Source organism: Delphinapterus leucas, chromosome 6, assembly GCF_059928025.1.
Source record: "Delphinapterus leucas isolate spDelLeu-1000000601 "Yukka" chromosome 6, BTC_Dleu_Yukka2, whole genome shotgun sequence".
Lineage (NCBI taxonomy): Eukaryota > Metazoa > Chordata > Mammalia > Artiodactyla > Monodontidae > Delphinapterus > Delphinapterus leucas.
The window spans coordinates 120128319-120134318 of NC_143134.1; positions in this window are offsets into that span (position 1 = coordinate 120128319).

Here is a 6000-nt window from a genome sequence, read left to right on the forward strand (position 1 = left end):
ACCTCGGGGGAGGCAAAGTTTAGGCACTTGGCTCTGGGTTTAGAGTTGGGTTCAAACCTTGCCTCTGCCGAGTGACCTCGGGCAGTGATGTGGTCATGGTGTTTCCTTACTTCCCAGATGTTATGGGGGAAGTGTTATGACTTCATGAAATTAACATGTGTGAGTGGAGCTTGAGGAATCTGATGGTGGGCAGAGATTCAGCAACAGACCACAAGAGAAACCGAAGTAGAAAAGTTTATTACTCACAGGTCTTGGAGGAGGTACAACGGCATGCCTCAAGGGGCCACACAAGAGGTCAAGGCAGAGTGCAGACAGAGAGGCAGGCCCTGGGGCATATTCCTTTATCAGGGTCTGTGGGTGGAGTGCTCTGGGGTTCCCAGGCTAGGGCTGGATTGGTTAATTCAAGCCGAAAGAGCGGGGTTTTGGTAAGTTGCACGGGGGTCTTATTTCAGGGGCGCATAAGGCATACAGGCAGGGGAGACTGTTGAGCACAGAAGCATACGTTGGCTGGTGACTCCACAGGCTGCGTCTAGGGCATGCGCGTGTATGAAGGGACGTACTGTCAGCGTGAGGCTTCTGCAGGCCGCTTCGCCAAACAAACTGGATGCCAGGGCGGCAATACCATGGAGTAGCTTAGCTAAACTCTCAGCAGGGAAATACCGCGGTGAGGCTTCCATGCCGGAAGGCACGCAAAGGGCCTGGTGTAAGGCCTGGCCCAGAGCGGGTGCTGGGTGCCTGCTACGTGTTTTCTTCATTTGTGTATTTGTCTATTTGGCATCCGTGCCTCACGGGGCCAATTATATTAACTATATTTTCTTATTTTCTGTATTCTTTTCATTTTTAATGCTGACACTTTTTTCTGGGGGTGGGCCTTGCCACGCGGCTTACGGGATCTCAGTTCCCCGACCAGGGATTGAACCCGGGCCCTCGGCAGTGAAAGCGCGGAGTCCTAACCACTGGACCACCAGGGAATTCCCGTTATTTTTTGTATTCTTTTTTTTTTTTTTTTTTTTGCGGTACGCGGGCCTCCCACTGTTGTGGCCTCTCCCGTTGCGGAGCACAGGCTCCGGATGCGCAGGCTCAGCGGCCATGGCTCACGGGCCCAGCCGGTCCGCGGCGTGTGGGATCTTCCCGGACCGGGGCACGAACCCGTGTCCCCTGCGTCGGCAGGCGGACTCTCGACCACTGCGCCACCAGGGAAGCCCTCCTTTTTGTATTCTTGATGCTGTGGCATCTGGGGGCTTCCCCCCAAGGCCTGCCACTTCTTAGGGATAGCAAAGGGAGCCCGTCTTTCCCGTGCGCACCAGCCAATGCCCAACCCCCTCTCATCTAACCCTATACGCTCCCACCAGGCCCCAGGCCCAGACAACCCTCCTAGACCCTCCACTCCACCCTGTGCCTGGCTGACTCTTCCCGCCATCCCTACCCCGAGGATGCTCCGGCCCCTCCCCAGATGGACCAGGCGAGCCCCTGGCAGTGCTCTCTGCAGCCCCAGAAAGCATGCAACACACTTGCAATTATGTAGCGGATTCTGCAGTCATGGGCTTGATGTTTGTCCCTAGAGCTGAGCCCTACGAGGGCAGGGCGGTGGCTGGCTTGTGCTGCCGAATCTCTCTGCCACGCACAGGAAGCACCTGTTGTTGCTGAATGAGCAATGGGGTTGAGACTCATAGGTTGGGCTTTCTCAGAACCAGGTGAGGCAGAATGCTGGGATTCTCTGCTCCCATCTGTACCATCCCCCCACCAGGTCAAGTTCACAGGAGCACAGGAAACACAGCTTTCCAACATGGCCCCCCTCCCCCAATCCCCTGAGCCAGCCCCACCGCCTGCAAAAATGTCAGTTCATTCCCCTCAGGTCTTTAAGCTTTTGTTGAACACAAGCTGGCGCTCAGCACTTAAAGAGCTGACCAGGTGCCCGTCGTTTTAGGAGTATTTGTTGCTATTTTCCCAATCACGGTGTAACCCATGCTCATTGCAGAAAATGCATAGGCACAAACACACACACAAATAAAACTAAAATCAGCTGTAACCCCTCACCCAGGGAAGACCGTGGTTTTGTATTCTAGTGTTTGCTTTTCTGGTCTGATATGGCCATGGCTAGATAGTGCAAAGTTAAACAAGGTTTGGTTACATATCTTGAATAGCAGTAAAGCCTCACACAATCCGTCACAAGGGCAGAAATAGGAGTAAACCCATGAATAACCAAAGTGGCCATTAGTAAAAGTCGATTGTGCAAAAGACAGTTCTTGAAACAAGAGCTCTCAAAACATGGACTAAGCCTCGGGGTACGTTGTTATAAAGCAGCTCGTGTGTCGTGAGGAGGCAGCGATGGTTTATTCTTCACCATGATTGGTTATAATGTTAGGATTTTCTTAAACGATAGGGAATCGGTTACCTCATACCAGTTTGGGGAAACAGTTTCAGTTGTGCTTATGATTTCCAGAGGCAGAAGGAAGGAATGACCCCGGTCAAGTTACTCTTGCAAAACAAGCTAAATTAAACTTTATGTGTACAGGTAAGCCGTCACCGAACCAAACCGGGGTCTGTTTGCCTGCACACAGCAAAGCCAATCTACTGACACTGGGTAGCGGTGAAGGAAAATAAAGCGTTTACTGCAGGTGCCAAGCAAGGAGTCCAGAGGAGCTAGTGCTTAAAAGGCCCAAACTCTCCAATGGCTTTCAGGGAAGGTTTTTAAAGACAGGGTGAGGGAGGGTGGCTGTGGGGTGTGTGATCAGCTGGTGGACATTCTTCTGATGGGTTAGTGGTGAGGTCATCAGGAGTCAACATCGTCAGCTTTCTGGTTCCAACCGGTCTGGGGTCTACGTGCTTGTGGGCAGCATGCAGTTAACTTCTTCCACCTGGTCAGGTTTTCAGTATCTGCAAAACAGCTCGAAGGACGCGGCTCGGAATATTAACTGTAGCCCTTGAGGAGGAACTAAAGGTCCTTGACTTTGTTTAATGGCTAAACCATTATTTTGTTTTGCTTGACTGTTTTCCTTTCTGCATTTTCCCACTTCTCTGATTAAATTTGCTCTTTGGAACTTGGGGAAGGCCTGGGAAGCTAACGTTTTTCTACAGCCAAGACGCAGGTGGAGGACATGGCGGGGTTAGGGTGTGTGTGGGGGGGTCTTCTTTGGGAAGACCCCGTAGGGTCCTGCTCGGTTACAAAACTGGTTTTGTCTGTTCGGGCAACTTTCAAGGCTGGTCTTCGTTTGTGTTTTACTTTAACAAGCCCATTTTCCTGATGGGGAAATTGAGGAGCAGAGAGATTACTTGGCTCGCCCAAGGCTTGCGGCCGCAAATGGACCTCCAGTCAAGATAGCTGAGCTAGCGTGTTTGCACAGATAACACGCTCCAGACACGGAGGAGTGCATCATCGTCCCGTTCCAAGACAAGAAAGGTAAATACGGTATCCAGGCCCTTGAGAGAAGAAGGTCCTCGTTGCCGTGTGCCCATAAAGGAGCCGGGAGCAGATTGTGCCTTGTGGGGTGGGAGTCAAAGCCACAGCCCCACTCACAGCTGCAGGGTTCTGGGACTGGCCCTCTGCGTTCCGTGCGAGCCTGAAAGGGTCTGTGCTTTTGTGAAACTGAAGCAAACTGCTACCCCAATGGCTCTGAGTAGAGTCCTCTCCCAGAAAGTGGAACGCTGGGCCTGACAGCACGTGGGCCACCTACATGGTGCAGAAACCCCAAGTGGAGAAATAAAAGATGGTCCAAGCCAGTGACTTCCTTAGAAGCCACCATAGAAGCCACCTGCCTCATACCCCAGGGCACACGTGCGGTACACACACGGTGCCTTTAGAAGTTGACTCCTGCTGACCATGAAATCATGACGTTGCTGAAGGCCACGAAGAAACCCCCCACCGTGCAGCAGTCAGCAGGTGTGGCAAATGGGCCGAGTCGCATCTAAGAAACGACAGTGATTTGAAAAGGATTTAAAACCAGGTCTATAAAAGTGTTTGAAAACATGGCAACTAAATGCAACACATAATCCTGGACTGGATTCTGTCCTGGCAAAAAATGCTCTGGAAAAGGCGTTGTTGGCTCATTTGTCCCAGTCTTGAAACTTGTCTCTGAGCTTGAAATTATTTTCCAAGAAAAAGTTTTAAAAACCATTTGAAGAGAAAGCACATGGAATAGAGTGCATCACCACAGAAAAGACATTATGAAAAACATGCAGATTTTAAAAGAACCAAATGAAAATTTTAACCGTGAAAAGTAAAGACATCAAGATGCTTTGCAGAACCCCCACCCCCACCCCCGGCCCAGCTGTGGTTTGTCTGAGGTTTTCTCTCGTGTGATTGAACTTATGGATTCTTGGAAGGGATATACAACATCAGAGCTTCAAAATACCTGCACCACCTCTGTTTCCTCATGGTTACTCTTCCCATTTGTTTATTTCTGTCTCTTTCGATGAGATTTTTTCTTCCCATCTAAGGTGGATTATCCCTGTCCCTGTTGATACTTTAGAGCAGGGGCCTCGAAAGATTGTTAGAAGTTCTGAGTGTGTGGGTGAGGTTTGTTTGCCTGGGTACGTTCATTGAGGAAACCCTGATATTTCTGTACGTCTGTTGGTCTTTTCTCTGGGGCTGGTCATAATCCCAGGAGAGAATTCTTCCAGTCTTCTGCCACAAGAATGAAGTCCTGACTGCTGGCTTTCTGTGAGCACAGGAAATGAGTACCACAGCAATGGTTTTAGAACTGAGACCAACAAAATATTCTTTCCAGGGAGGAGTATTTTGTCACTGACATTGTTTAGAACTACTGTCCCATGGTGATTAAAAGCAGAGCAGCTTTTAGCCAGTTTTATTATTGTCTTCAAACAATGCACCCCCTTGTTGCCTGCACCCACCCAGGGTGGCCCCCTTCCACCCTGCTGCCCGTGGTGTGTAACATCCTCCCCCTCCTCGGGCTAAGCTCTGGGTTGTTTCACTCTCTCCGGCTTAGCTTTTGCCTCTTCCGTCATCACCAAAGCCAGCTCCCTGCGTTAAATGTCCCGTTTCTTTTAAATACTCCAGGTGTTTCTGCTTTCCCAGTTGGATACTGATTGCCCCAGAATCAAGTCGTGCTTCCTTGTCTGGAGACTCTCTCTCATGGTGAGTTGTTTGCCTGTGCATTTTGCCTTTGGGGGTTGTGCGCTTATGTTTAGGGCGCTTTTTCTGTGGGAATCTTGTCATCTTGGATGGGGGTTGTCCCACCAGAGTAGTTTTGCTTGGGAGAAATCCCAGCGCTCTTTCCTGGAGCCACTTTTTTTTTTTTTTTTTTTTTAATGTCAATTTTTAAAGTCGGGGTTTCTGGACCACAACAACGGGCTGAACTTGAACCCCAGACCCATGTGAGGAATAGGCCTGTGGTTATAATTCCCAGGGAGACTTTGTTTCCTCCAGACCAGCTTCCTCGTCTCCTCCGTGAGCCATGGGCAGATTTATTTTGTGTTCATCGCTCTTCATCCCACCTCCCTGCTTCACAGACCCAAGGTTTCATCTCCTGTCCACGTCTGGGTGTAAAACAAGCCTAGAACAGTTGAGAGACCACTAACCCACCACGATGCACAGACAGCACCCGCCTCCATCCCCTCCAGGCTGTCTTCCTTGGTCCCTGGGGATCTCCCTTACTATCTTGGGAGCTCCGCCATTAATTTAAATTGCCGTCTGGCTTGCCTACGTAGTCTAGCATTTCTCGGTGTTTGGAGTGAGACCTGCTTTGAGTTCTCCAGTCTGGTAAGTTTCAGGGAATAGAAGTCTCACACACGTTGTTTTAAAACCCAGGAGATTTCATATGACAATCTGTATTTCTGGCTTGTCTTGCTGGGCAAAATAAAAGGGAGGATTCGACAACTCGGATCCCCAAGGCCTTTTCTGGCCACAGATGGATCCAGCCGTGCTCTCCGGCTTGCCCCAGTCTCCCCCTGCCCTTTCCCAGTTGGGCCTGGGCTGCTTCCCTCCTCCCACCCGCCTCCAACTCGGCTTCCTCCCCGGGGGGCCGCCGGGCGCGGGTCCTG